Consider the following 15,506-nt stretch of genomic DNA (forward strand, 5'->3'; position numbering starts at 1 on the left):
TGAATCTTAAAAGAAAGATATCCGATCAAATTTCAACAAGAAACACGGATTCTTCGATCAATTGACTGCGGAAGAGGAAAAAAACGAAAAAGGGAGAAAATTAAACAAAGAGAGAGAGAGAGAGAGAAGTCTCTCTCCTCTTGCTGCCCTCTTTTTCTTCCTTGGGAGAAGAAGATATAAAAAGATAATTCTTTTTTTACCAACGACACACCACGCACAATAGAGTTGATTTTTTTTTTTTTTTTTTTTAATTATTATTATAAAAAATCCTTTCTCATCACGCACAAAAAAAACACATCACTCTCGCAAAAAAGAAATTTTTTTCTTTTTTACAACTCACCATTCATGCTCAGCAACACTGATTAAAAGAATATTATTATTTTTTATTTTTATATCTAAAAAAAAAAAATTGAACGCTCCCCATCCCAACCACCATCATTCCATCCTTATTTCATTAATCTTTGAAATCTTAAATTATTTATGATCATAAAAAATGACTCTTGATTGGATCATAAAAAAAAATCAAGAATAATATACTCAAAATCCAATAAAATAATCCACAATCAAGCCAAAAGAACAATAAATAATAAATAAACAAACAAACAAAAAAACATATACAAACTAGGTTGATTCGACAATGCCCCAATATTTGGGATTTTTCAAGTTTGACACTCAAAATGTCCCTAGTGAAGTTGTCACTAAAAGCGCCCCAGATTTGCATGTTACGGATCTGCTTTTTTTGGTGTTTTGGAGTCACCACCTAGTTTTACAGTTTAGGAACTAAATCATGACTCTAAATAGATAAACAATCTTGATCTACGAAAAAAAATTATGCGTCCAGAGAACACGTTACAGGATTAAAAGGTGTTAGGTGCCAATCCCGCTTGGCAAATGCCAGTCTTTACTTTTCCCAAAAATTACATTGCTAAAAATGACCTAAAAATAATAAATAAATAAAAACGTAATTTACCTGGATGAATGAGATGGTTAATTCCCTCAAAATTGTGAAGAGCGTTCCTCATGTGAGTCTTCTTGTTTTTGTCTCCGTTACTAGATCCGATTTTAATATCTGAGATGGAGTATTCTCCTTTTAGATCTAAATATTTTTTTGGATGTTTCTAGGTGTTTTGAGGGTTTGTGGGTGTTTTTTGAGGATTTCTAGGTGTTTTTTGAGTAAAAAATGGGGTTTAGGTGTTAGGTAAGGATTTGTGACTTCAGATTGGATTTTGGAAAAGGTCGGGGGGAGTTTTTAGCTTCTCTTTCCTAGGATTTTCTTGACCTGCTAGATTAGGTTGTGAAGGCTCATTTTTATAGAGTTTTGGGAGTTTTGTAGTTTGACTACGTTTCTTCGAGATAAAGTTTTTTAATTAGGATTTTGAATTAGGGTTTTGAAACTTACGTACAATGAAAGAGTATTTTTTAATTAAAAAAAAAATCCCTAATTATATTTTTAATTCTTTGAGACCCCAAATGAAAAGGTTTTTTTATAATTATCATATGGGCTTTACTTAAATAAATGGGCCACCACTTAAAATTTGACCCGTGGGCTTGATTGATTGATTTTATTTATTCAGATTTTTAATTTAATTTATTAAGATTTCACTTTACGTTAATTAATTTTTTAATTATTAATTTCAAAAATTAAAATTTTAGGGTTAGAAAATTACCCTTTTACCCTTGAGAGGTTGATTTTCGACGTTTTAGGATGTTTTCAAATCAGTTTTTCACAAGGAATTTAATGAGAGTATGGGTTTGTGTCACTTATAGGTTTTTGACATGAAATGATCGTGGATCGTATGAGGGGCATTTTCATCATTTTGTCAAATTTTATAAAAATTGACGAAATAATTTATTTAATTTTAATTTGTTATTTTATGTATTCGAAAGGGCTTTCCTAAGCGTAATATAGGCTCTAGGGATGTTTTAATGTTAAGGGTATTTTGATAATTTAATCAATTTTTAGTGATTTTTCTCGTAAAATTCTTGTTTGTTTCAAAATGATGATTTTTATGTTTTTGGGTCATATTTTCCTATCATAGCATGGTTTCTAAAATTTTACTTGATTGAGTTACCTCTTCTAAATTTTTGAAACGTATTTACTAACAAATAAAAATATTTGAATATTTATCAATCATTGGGAACAGTCGCAATCGGGTTGATGAGTTAATTAATGAAGTGAGTGAGAAAATGGGGTGTTTATAATCTCACATAAACACTCAATACTCAATGCTTAATCTAATTGGAGAGTAAACTTCCCCTTGTGAAAATCCAAGAATATCTTTCCTCAAAAGTGTAGTCAAACCAAAAAGGTCATTCGTTTTTGGTAAAAATTCATAAAATTGAGAGAACTTCCAATCAAACCTTCAAAAGGTAAGAATCTTCAAGTACATACATAGAGCTCTCTCATTAGTCCATTTCAAAAATATATATCAACCTTTGCTTTATGAGTTATTTACAAATGAACTAAGGTCTAATTTTCACCTAACACTTGACTTTTACACATGTCACTCTCCTACTCACATTTCCAAAAGTATTTTTATTCTCTCATTAGCTCATTTCAAAAATATACATCCACCATTATTTTATGAGTTATTTACAAATGAACCAAGGTCTACTTTTCACCTACCATTTTATCTTTAAACATGTCACTTCCTATTCACCCTCCCAAAAAGTACTTTTGTTCTCTCACTTTTATTTATCAAAAAATCAAAAAATATTTTTTAGATTTTTCACAAATGTCATCTTTACCCTTATACAAATGATAAATCTAAAAGAAATAACATAAACCTCATGTCCATTCTTTCTATTTATAGGGTTGGACCACTTTATTCCAAATGTTCTTCAAAAACTCTATAAATACCCTCACTTTCTATAAACAATTGATGCTCTCAAGCCCCCACTTCTCTACCCCAAATTCTATAAAATTTTCTACTCATTTCTCCAACCCTTACTCAACCCAACCTTCTAACTCAAAAACTTCCACCCATCTCTCAACCTTCAATCAACAAACTCCTTCCTTTCTAACCATCAACCCAAAGACTCAACTCTCAAGGCCACTTCAAGACTCAAGCTCATTCAAGAAGCCTCAAAGGACAAGGTGGGTATAGTCTAGGTTTATTGTTTAACTTGCATTTTCTTTTTCTAACCCTTTACTTTCTTTTTAGAAATCCCTCAGGATGTAATGCACACCCTGTCTTATCTTCGATAGGTTGGACTAAGGTACTATCAAAAGGGTAGGGATTGTAGCTTTTTTTTCTTGTTATATCTCATACCTATGTCGTACACAATGCACACGCTCATACAAGCATGGCAATAATGAATAAATGTGTCACTCTCTTGATGGGGTGAAATACTAAGTTTCTAGCTATGCATACAGGCATCAAGGTTATGGCCTCAAGGGAACTCCTTAAAATCTCTCTAATAGCTCAAGACCAATATTTACATACATAAAAATAATGTGGCGATATGGGCCATCATTTTCCATGGGATGCCTCCAATGTCACATTGAAATCAAAACCCTTTGTTTAAGGGAACATTTTACTCAATGCACATACCACCTCTAACATGCATTTTATTTATTTTTTTAAGTTTTACAAAAAGAATAGCCAAGTAAGGTAACCACCTATGGTGGAGAGGATGGGGTCACTACGTGAAAATTTTCAAAATTCGACGGTCAAAAACCGTCGAATTATGGGACCATTCGACAGTCTCGACCGTCGAATTGGCCTATCGAATTTGGCCTTGTCGAAAAAATATTCGGCAGTTAAAAACCATAGAATTTAGGGATATAGCGACGGTCTCCGACCGTCGCTATAGAGGAAAAACCCGTCGCAAATACATATTTATAGCGACAGCTGCTATTGGCCGTCACTATAGGGTATTTTATTGAAAAAATATTATATATATTTATATTAATCCTTTAGCTACGGTCGCCGACCGTCGCTATAGGGTATTCCTTTAAAAAAACCATATTAGGTCCCCAGCTAGAACTCGTCCAATCTGGAACTCGCTGGAAGTAATACATTTTCACGTTTCAAATCCCTGTATATTATACCTGTATAAAAACAATGATTTTCCATGAAATGCTCATGTTTGTTTGATGACATAAATGGGTTAATATCAGCATGTTTTTAACAATCAACAAAATTGAAAATTGATTCTATCAATCACTAGTGTTTCATCATGAACTGTTCCACAAATTCATCATCTAACTTCATATCCTTCTCATCATCATAGTTGTTGTTGATGTTATCAGCCAAAAGGAACTGTACCATAGTGAGGCTAGTGCTCGGCTTCCTAGCAATGAAATCTGCATAGGACAGTGCTTCACGAGATTCCGCTCCACCCATGAAAATAACAGCAACATGGTTCATTGAGGAGGCCAAGGAATGGGGCAGAATCGCTCCACCAATGGACTTACATATCCCCATATCCAAACATTTCTCCATTCCAGCCCATGTTGACTCCATGTCCAACTCTTCGAAGTCTTCTTCATCAGGCACAACATATGAAGCCCATTCCTTCAATTTGGCTGGCCAGTGTACAAGGTACAATACATTCATATTAGTAAATCAGAAAAAAAAAAAAAAAAAAAACAGGATCCAAAAGTTATAATACATTCATATTAATGTTGGAAACAATGAGACTAACATTTACTTGACAAAAAACTATCACACGTAAACAACTACTAATCATCGCTTGCCTAGCCAAATTAAAGACGTAGTGAATTGCCCTCTAAACAATTCCTCTTGTTCCTTGCAAATTAAATGATATATCATAATGGTAAATACAGGCTTATTTTGGGATAAAGAAAGTACACAAATCTCAAAGAGCGAAATCCCAAAAAAACCTCTACATGAGTATCTATTTTATTATTATATATGCATTTTAGATATTTCTTAAAGAAATTATATAACTACTAATTCATTAGTTTCAAAAGCAATGTATTAACCACCAAATGGAGTCTCTTGTTCTGTTTTATTGTTATATATACATGTATATTTCCTTTCCATTAGAGATACATATATACATATGTACAATGACTATAATTCTAAGCATAGAAATATGTATACAATAACTAAGAGGAAAAATTGTATGAAAATAATTTGGAAAGTCAGGTAGAGGTCCATTTCATTTAGTTCATAGAGATTTGAGGTCCATTTAATTGGTAAGCAAATTGTTTTGAAGTTAATCTTCGTATAGAATGTCCAAAAAACACATAGGGGTTATATTCATAGAGGATTCTATATACAGTACACCAGTTGTCATAATTTCTCAAACTTTGTTCAAGTGGTTAAGCCTAGATAGTTATGCTTCACCTCTCATTATGGTTTGTGAAAAATAGGGCTGGATTTTGGAGTGCAATGGCATCTAATGTAACATTTCAATCTTGTAATGTACTCAGTAAAAAGTTCATGGTTAAGAAAGAGGTAAACCTGTAATCACATATAGCTAACCTATTACATTTTCTTCTATTTAGATTTCTTTCTAGAACTAGTTATTAAATGGGTCTAGTTATAATTTACTATGTACACAGGGCTTGAATGTTAAAGACACGTGCATAAAAGCTCTTGTGGCTGGGCTCTGCTTCCATGCTTACCAGCAGGTGAGTTTTTTGTGTCGCTTTTGTATCTTATCCTAGAATGGCATTATGTTTACCATGATGTATTTTAGCTTACTAGCACTAGGCCATTGCTTGATAGCCAATACAACATTCTAAGAACATGGGGCCACAATGCTGAAGCTGCACTCGCATATTGCTCCCACCATTGAACTTTGGAATATGCGAGTGCTTTCTTTGATTTGATCATTATGTCTTTGAGTGCAGAGTCTGTTTCTTGTAAAATGCTTAATTTATTGGTTTGAATATGGCAGGTTTCGTATATGATATTACAGAGGGTTTCCCCTGTTACACACTCTGTGGGCAACTAGTGTGAAGTGGGTGGTCGTCATTGTGACCTCTGTACTCTTCTTCAGAGCACCTGGGTCAGCTATACTTTTGCCATTCATTATGATCTATGCCATAAGTTTTACTCTAAGAACAGAAGATTAAGGCCTAGCATTGAAATATGATAACAAAGGACTCAAAACAGGTCAAGTGAGTCTTGGTTGGTGTGGGAAGGGAGCAAGTTATCAAGTGTTTTAGACTTTCAATGTTATAAATGAACAGTAAGGACCTTAAGCATATCTCAAACTCATAAAAACCAAATTCGGACTTTGTCTGAACCTATTTGGATCTCCTACAGGTGGGGGCTGGGTACATGACTCATCATCTCTATATGCACACCACCCAAACAATTCTAATCCTCTAATCCAAAGCCTCTTATGAACCAAAGCCTCTTATGAACATAGATCTATAATTAATTATCAACGTAAATAGTCTAAAAGGATAATTCACCTCAATTAGCTACAGTTTAAAATTCATACATATTGGACAATCCCAACTCTGAGGTTTGAACCCATGACCTCAAAGTTTTTTCACAATGTGTCAAACCAACTATAACTCACAATTCAAACATGTTCATATGCATACCTGAATCAATTGATGCCATTGCAAGCCTGTACTACTACAACACCAACAGCATCACCAAAGAGAATACAGGTTCCTTTAGCTGTTCAACAAACATATTGGGAAAGAGAATCAACATCAATTACTAAAACATTTTTAAACCCACCGCCTCTTATATGACAAGTAGCTGAGACTAGGCACAGCACTAACCCACTACATACAACTGTAATGTCATAGGCCAAAGGACTTGTTTTACTACCCAGTGATCTCTGGATCTGAGGAGCACTGCCAAAAAGATCCTCTGGCGTAGATGTACACATAAGGATTAGGTCCACTTTATCATGATCAACTTGAGCCATCTGAAGAGCCTTTATGCACTTGTCTTCAATATTCAAGATAGCAGACTATAGACATGAGGGAGTAAACTTGAAACCATCCACAAATAGAACTGCAGGGGCCAAGAAGATGAACGACATTATATTTTTATTGAGAAGAGATTTATATATGTCTGCCCTTGCCCTTGGTCTGCAACATTCATGGCTTGGGTTCTTATGACAGAGTATCAAATGCAGATAATACAAGGAAGAAATAATAAATATAAGTAACAGTTTATGAGATATACTTTGATTACTGGAATTGCAGAGTTCAAGATTGGAAGATCCATAAATAAGAAGCCACGTGAACATGGAAATATTTTCCACACTTCTATAAGAAAAAACCACTTCCACCAATATCTAAGACATACAATTCAAATAGTAAACACCTTGAACTAATTAAAACCCAGTGAGCTTTTTGCCACATCAAAAGAATAATTTCTAAAAGTTGGTTGGTATGTTCCATCCTACATATGCTACTTTATAAGTTATTAAATAGAACAAAGGTAAAAGTCTGTGAGTGTTGATACCACAATGTATTACACAATGTGTCAAACCAACCAAGCTATGGGTCCCTTTCCATTTCATTTACTTGGCTACTTCAGCATGGTTTCTCTAATACTATTTTTAGTTTGAGGGAGTTACAAGTTTAAACACATTGAAACATGTATATGTACATACAGTAATGTTGCTGGTAGAGTACCTTTGAGGCTAGCTACCAAAAGAATGCAAACAGCCCGTGGACCATGATGAGAAAATGACATTATTTTTTAGGATACATCCTGAAATGTAAACAAGTTAGTAACTTCATCAAAATCAACCCAAATTTCTGTTATTTAGATTTCCACTTGTTTGGGTCTAGATTTTGTCCTGCATCACCCCCGCCCCTCTTTTCTTCTCTTTAATAAAATTTTCCTTACCTATCAAAAAAAAAATCAAGGGGTGCACTTTTTCCTAAGATCTTATTTTTGTGAATATCACAGGAAAATCAAAACAATAAAAACACTAAAAAACAATAATAAGATATCCTGTACATGTTTATTAAGTAAAATCAGAAATTAAAACATAGTTAAAAATATCCCTATATTTTACTTTTCAAAAGAAAATTCTAATATTAGTGTGATATTCTTGCAAGAAAATGACACCTAAACAACTTAAGTTTTGCCTTGTCTTGAAGACCTCATGATAATGCCGCAAACATATCGATTTCTCACTTATCCTCATCAGAATGGTACACTTAGCAATGCCAAAGGTAGTAAGAAACAAATAAAAAATAGAATAAACATCGGACCTGTTGTCTCTCAAGCAATTATCAACCGCGGAGGGTTGATTAAAGAGCTCTTCTGCCTGTACAAATTCAGCATTCCATATCACTGCAGGATCCTTTGGGATGCATGCTTGCACACTATAGACCTAAATTGAACAATTATCTTCAAATTCTTTTTTGATTTCTGCACACAAGGGATAAGAACTACACCTGAGTTAGTCTCACTTCAAGATGGCAATGTACTGATAATAAAGTTCCACTCATTCCTTTGTTAATGTCACAATAGCATCAACAAGCACATAAAAAGTTAAGCAGAGGTCCCAAGAGCCATACCAGGAAGGACACACTTCAAGTTTTTTCAATTATTTGAGTTCTTGGACATGTAAAATGGATTAAAAGTTAGGAACCTGTTTCTATTTTGGAGTATTTTTAATTATTTTTGTTTGTAACGAGATAATCAGTGGTAATGGACCGACCCTATTTGATGTTTGTGCTTTGTCCTATCTAATCTTATCCAACATGACTAATCCTCGGATTGGATGCACCATTCCACCTTGTCAAGTGAAGTCAATTAAGTAACCACCTTTTAAGTAAAGGACATAAAGATTCGAAGTCACGACCTCGAGAGCACACCAAATTAAGTTTACTAGCATTCATTGGGGAGGTACATCAGAAGGATAACTAGGGAAGTCCAAAATAAAACAAAGCAAGAGTATCATGAAAATTCTATTAATAATGCTTGAAACCATATTTCTACAAAGAAATGCTTAATAGTCATTAAAATTATAAGATGGATGCAAAAGTTACTCCTTTCTACACAAAAGAATTAGAATCAACACTAATAGAAGCATTGTGTTTCGTTTAGCCACATAATCTGACCTTCAAGCATAAGTTTGGAAACAAGCTGTATATGGTAGATTGAAGCGTTGTTCTTTAACCAACCAGACAAGGTATATATCACTTCCAACTCACTTCCATGTTGGTCAACAAACTCTTGAAGTAGCCTAAAAATGATGACAAAAGTCACACTATGAAAATAAACAGACTAACAAAGATGCAGAAATTTCAGACACCAAGCTCTCTACAAAACATAATTTAACTCAATAAGATTATTCAATTGAAATAGCTACCATTTTTCATTGAAAACTAGAAGGCAATGTATCAACAGATTAACAACAAAGAAACAAAATCAGAAGAAATTAACAATTAACAACAAAGAAACAAAATCAGAAAGCAATGTATCAACAGATTAACAACAAAGAAAAAAAATCAAAAGAAATTAAGCAATACCTCAGACGAAGAAGAGAGATCTAGAGTGATTTTTTTAGGGTTTGTGATCTTCAGTTCTTAGTGTTTCGACTTGAACTTTGATTTGAGCTCCGAGAGATCAAAAGTTCATCGACGAAGTGAAAAGAGCTAGGTGTTCTTCGATTTGAGGGACGTGAGCGATTGAAGACAAAGGCGTAGAGTGAGAGATCGTTCAGAAATTCTCGAAACAGGAGATTGAGGGATTTGTGAGTTTTCGATCAAAACAGGATATCGATACAGGGATCTGTGAGTTTTCGATCGAAACAGGAGATCGAATGTGAGTTTTCGATGTATAGGAGATCGAGTGTGAGTTTTCGATCGAAATAGGAGATCGAATGTGAGTTGTCGATGAAACAGGAGATCGAATGTGAATTTTGGTTCGGTGTTCTCCAATGGCTCTGTGAGTTTTCGATGGAACAAGAGATCGAATGTCAGTTTTCGTTCGGTATTCTTCGGTGTTCTCCAATGGCTTTGAGTTTTCAATGAACAACAGATCGAATGTGAGCTTCGGTGTTCTTCAATGAAAATTCTCAGATTTTTTATTTTATTAAAAAGAGAAATAAATCTGATGGTTCGTTGGGCTTAGCCCGTCGAATTATTTTGTTGGACTTCTTTTTAGAAGAGAAATAAATCTGATGGTTCGTTGGGCTTAGCCCGTCGAATTACTCATGAATTATTTTGTTGGGTTTAACTGCAGGTTTTGGGCGGTCCAAATAAACGTGAGACTTGGACTGCCGAATTTAACGCTATATTAATGCCGAATTTTAATTTTTTTGAGGTAGTGGGTGTCTAATACCTTCCCCATCCTCAAATCAGACCTCCTTAACTAGATTTTAGGTAGACTTTGTCTTTTCCAATAAATAAGAGTCACTATAATATAAAAACAATTTCAAAACTATTCGGGGGCCCATTCATATCCATTTCAAAAAAAGAATAGTGACGACTCCAACAATGTAGCACTGAGGTTCAAAGATGAACTTCTCATGTCTACAAATATCTTATCACAAGTTATAGGTATTATACCATTATAAAACGAAGTGAGAATCAAGAAAGATAAAGAGGAAAATACCAAAATGGTCAGGTATGAGGTCAAAATTTCAAACCCCCATTATGTTTTTAAAGTGTTTACTAAAAGGGTTAAATATAGATTTCGATGATTATTTATTTTTTTTACCAAAATGAGTATTAGGTATATATGATTATTTTACCATGACACCCAAAGATAAATAAATAAATAAATATATATATATATATATTGATTGATAAACCTATTTTTAATGAGTTCAGTAACTCTGTGCTAATGGTATTTGAACACAGGTCCTAGTATCATCATCCAAAGAATACTAAGCAAGTTGACACTTGCCCAAAAGATAAAGTTTACTGTATGAAAAGGGGGAGAAAAAGCAAAGAAATGGATGAACTCTGCCTTTAATATAATAAAAGATGGACAAGAAGCTTTGGATGCGTTTACATGATTCATATTAGATACTTTTCTAGATTTTCTAGAAATCAATCTAACACTTCATCCAAGGTTTATTTCATGACTTAATTAATTTAGTTTTTAAGTGTATGATGAGGAAATAAGAAATAAAATTCACACTTATTGCTGGACCAATTGTATATTGGAAAACAAATTTTATTTTCAATACTTTAAATTTTAAATTTAAATTATTTTTGTTTAATGATTTGAGTTGGTAAAGTCTATGGGTAATGTGATACATGACTGGGTTCATTTAATTCCCTAGCATACCGAGTCACTGATCTCATTAAAAACAAGCTTACTCATAAAAAAGGAAAGTTAAGATGGTGTGACTTAAGTAAAAATCTTGTGTGAATTTATAAGTGGAAAAAGAAAATGGTGATCATGAGAATTAGGGGGATTGTAAGAAAATAACATCCAAGGGTAGGGTGGGGAGATTTCTTTAGGCAAGAAAAGGAATTATTGGTAAATTTCTTTAGACCAGAAATAGTTTTCCTAAGAAAATACACAATAATACAATTGAAAATCACATTTTTAAAGAGAAGTCATTTTTCCACCCATTTTACACTATGAACAATAAAGATCAGAAGTGTCTTGAAAGTAAAGGAACCTCAAAAACCAAGTTGTACCTCCTCATTGCTTCCCTTATCCCCCCACCAAAGCATGGATTTAAAACTTATCAAAGACAAAGATAATTTGGGTGAGTCATTTCGGTCTCAGAGCCAACTTCATTAGATTTTGGGTTTTTGATTTGGAATGGGTTTACTTTTTAATTGATTTAAATGTTTGTTATCTAAATTATATAGAAGTATACAAAAAGTTAGTTCCGCAATGGTCAAGGCTATTCGTCGCAGATTATTGCAAATAAATAACAAGAACAAAATAATAACTCCTTGGTAAGCAAGGAGTCAATCCTCAAAGACAACGTTGATTCAAGATTCTAACTTAACACGATTAAGGTTGAAAATAACTAATAAAACCGATTAACAAAAAATTGAGCTACTTAGAAAAAATAGAGAAATATGAGATTGCAATGTAAAAAGACTTCGAATGATCGAATCCACAAAGAACATTAAATCTTACTCGAATATCTGTATTTGCTCTTTATCTCGATTCAACCAACAATTTAATGTTGTTGGATCAGAAGATTAATCTTTTTAGACACAAATAGAAATCTTAAATGGCAATTACTTTTAGAGAAACAGAATCATAAGAATTACATACGTCAATTTTAATGAAGCATGATTTAACTTGATTTGATCGAAGATTAAATCATAAAAAATTAAGACAAGTTAGTATAGATCTATTGATCTGTTTACTAAAAACATTATCACATAATATTAATAAAGCATAATCACAAAACATATATTTTTATTAAGATTTCTTGCTCTTGGCTTTATTGACGTCTCTATTGGAGAATCTTGCCCCAAATCATCTCAAAAGCAGATAAAAGCATAAAAAAAGTGATTGAGGGAGAAAGAGTTATTATGCTTTTATTGATCTTGAATGAGCAAGTTGTTCCTCCTTGATTACATCGCTTGAATTTATAATCTAAAACCTAAAAACATATAACAAAGAAAATAAAGAAAAGAGAGAACACAAAAAATGGAAGATGGTCTTTTTGGCTTTGTCTAGCCTCTATTTATAGAGACTAGATTAAGGTTTTTAGATTTAGAACACTCCATGTAGAACAAAAACTCTAAACCCTAATTTATTAGATCATAAATCACATCATCATAAATTTGCACGAATCTCGAGGTATTTATTGTTCACTTCACCACTCCATCATAGGGGTCCATCATACCACGGCTCCTTGGACCTGGATTTTGGTATGGTTCTTTATTTCAAACTCTTGATCGTAGTGGGCTGTCTCGTTTTTTCTAAAATTGTCCTCTTATCGATTGTGCTTCAGATGCGTCACAAATAAATAACCAAAATTAAGCCAAAAATCATAAATTATTCGAAAAAATTGATAAATATGGACTATAAATGAATTATGTCTATTTAAGGGATTTAATGTAGAATTTATCCTTAAAGTGCCTATAAATCGGGCTTTAAAAACAATTTTCTAAGCCCTAATCAAAGGCCATGGCCCAGTATTCGACTTCGGCGCTTGACCTAACCATTGTAGGTTGTTTTCTAGAGTTACAAGAAATGCAATTGGCACCAAGAAAACACAAAAACCAATGGAAGACCTTTGAGTGTTAGGACATCATGCCCAATTGGCATCAGAGAAACCATATAAATGAGGCAAGTTATGAGATAAAAATTGAATGTCATGAGGTTAATTCCATTTAATTAACAAAAAAATATGCTTTACCACTTGGAAATGAGCTTCAGAAAGAGCATGCCTAAATTAGCATGCCAAGTTTACTGCTTAAGAGAGGTCTAGATGAGTCAAAGTTAAATATTAAAGAAATTCGACAATCTAACGGTAATAGAAGGCATCAGAAAGGATCGAAAGGCATGATGTATGTGGTGTTTTTGAGAAACTGGCTTGGAGATGTCCTTGTAGTCCTACCATATTTTCTTGAGCAATTACTTCACAAGCATATTTAGATTGGGTTAGAAATTGAAAGCACCCTCGATCCGTTTTTTTATTTTTAGGGAGTCGCCACCTAGTTTTATAGTCTAAGAACTGAAAAATGACTTTAAACATATAAAAAGTATTGATCTACGAAAAGAATGGGTCTGGGGATCACGTTACGTGATTGGAAGGTGTTAAGCACCAATCCCGCCCAGCAAACGTTGGTGTTTAATTTTCCTAAAAGTTTTACATTGCAAAATAATGACCTAAAAATTAAATAGAAAAAATACCTTCTCTACCTAGGTGATTGCAATGGTCGATTCCCTCAGAACTGGCGGAGAATATTCCTCGTGTGAGTCTTCCTAGTTTTTCTCATTCACTAGATCCACTTTCAATATCCGAGATGAGATATTCTCCTCCTAGATCGGAATATTTTTTGACTTTTCAAGGTGTTTTTAAGGATTTCTTGGTGTTTTTTAGGTAAAAAAATGGGATTTAGGTGTTAGGTAAGCACTTGGTGCTTTAGATTGAAGGTTTTGGAAAGTCATAAGAGAGTTTTTGACTTCTCTTTCTTAGGATTTTTCTTGACCTATGAATTTCGGTGGTGGAGACTCATTTTTATAGAACTTTTGGGAGATTAGAGTTTGGGATTAGATCACTTAGAGATAAGATTAAGTTATTTTAATTAGGGTTAATTTAAATTTTAAATTTTAAATTTGACTAACGTAGAATGAAGATTTTTTTAAGTTTTTTGGAAAAGCCCCCAATGGAGATTTTTTATTAAATTATATTTAATTCTTCAGGACCCCTGATGGAAGGTTCTTTATAAAATATCATGTGGGCCCCACTTAAATAAATGGGCCACCACTTAAAATTTGACCCGTGGACTCGATTAATTGATTTTATTTCTTTAAAAATTTTACTTTAATTTATTAAAATTTTACTTTACATTAATTAATGTTTTAATTATTAGTTTCAAATTTTTGAATTTTAAGGTTGAAAAATTATCATTTTGCTCTCAACGAGGACTTTTGTGTTAAAAGGTTATTTTTCAATACTTTGAGATATTTAGAAATTAATTTTGTGAATATTGGCGAAGTAGTTTATTTGATTTTGATTTGTTGTTTTATGTGTTCGAAAGGATTTTCTTAAGTGTAATGTAGGCTATTGGGATGTTTTGATGTCATGAGTATTTTGATAATTAGGTTAACTTTTATGATTTTTCTCTTAAAGCTTCTTTTTGTCCTAAGAATGATGATTTCTATGTTTTGGGTGATATTTTTCTAGCGTAGTGTGATTTTTAAAGTTTATTTATTTGAAATATTTCATCTAAATTTTAGAAATACATCTAGTAATAACAAAAAACATTAGAATATTCATTCATTATTGGGAACCGTCGCAATCGGGTTGACGAGTTGATTAATCAAGCAAGTGCAAAAATAAGGTGTCTATAGATGCCCCTCTTTTATAGAGGGTTGAAGTAAACTAGATAGCAAATCTACTTTGGTAGATAATACGATATCTAAATGCCAAAACTAGTGATAGTTCATTTTACAACCTGATTTAGTAATTCATCGGGATATTTCGATCTTTGAATGTAAAACTCTCCTCGATCTAAAAGTTTGTCAGGTCCTCGAGCATGAACTCTCACTAACAATGTCAAATCCTTAAATTTTGAAAAATTCGCCCTGACTAATGCAAATGTAATGAATGTACACGTATGTGCAATAGTGTAATGATGATTTTGAAAAACCACACTTCCATTTTTGGCATTCATAAAAAAACTGAGTAAGATGACTAAGTAACTAATAAAATCAGGGCAAAACTTGAGAAAACTTTGAATAAAAACGAAGCAAAACTCGTAAAAAATCTGAATGAGGTTTGAGAAAAATCTGAGCAAAAGTTGAGTGTCCTACTTTACCAACCCTAAGTGAAAGAGTAATGAACTTATTTTCTAGGAATTCTACTCTACCTGCTCAGGGTGAGAGAGTAATGAACTTATTTTCTAAGAGTTTTACTCTACCTGCTCTTGATGAAAAAGT

The 15,506-nt window shown here is 33.0% G+C and overlaps 1 long non-coding RNA gene across 1 annotated transcript; it reads right to left on the reverse strand.

Annotated features, from left to right (window-relative positions):
• Nucleotides 1–4,405: 4,405 nt before the first annotated feature.
• On the reverse strand, nucleotides 4,406–9,986 carry LOC147398062 (uncharacterized). Its single transcript, XR_015179725.1, has 5 exons — nucleotides 9,440–9,986; nucleotides 9,029–9,153; nucleotides 8,174–8,333; nucleotides 6,533–6,956; nucleotides 4,406–4,531 (listed from the first exon to the last, which is right to left on the reverse strand). It is a non-coding gene; the product is annotated as an uncharacterized LOC147398062 (long non-coding RNA).
• Nucleotides 9,987–15,506: the final 5,520 nt, after the last annotated feature.

The sequence above is a fragment of the Akebia trifoliata genome, chromosome 7, assembly GCF_017979445.1.
Source record: "Akebia trifoliata isolate Shusen 1 chromosome 7, ASM1797944v1, whole genome shotgun sequence".
Lineage (NCBI taxonomy): Eukaryota > Viridiplantae > Streptophyta > Magnoliopsida > Ranunculales > Lardizabalaceae > Akebia > Akebia trifoliata.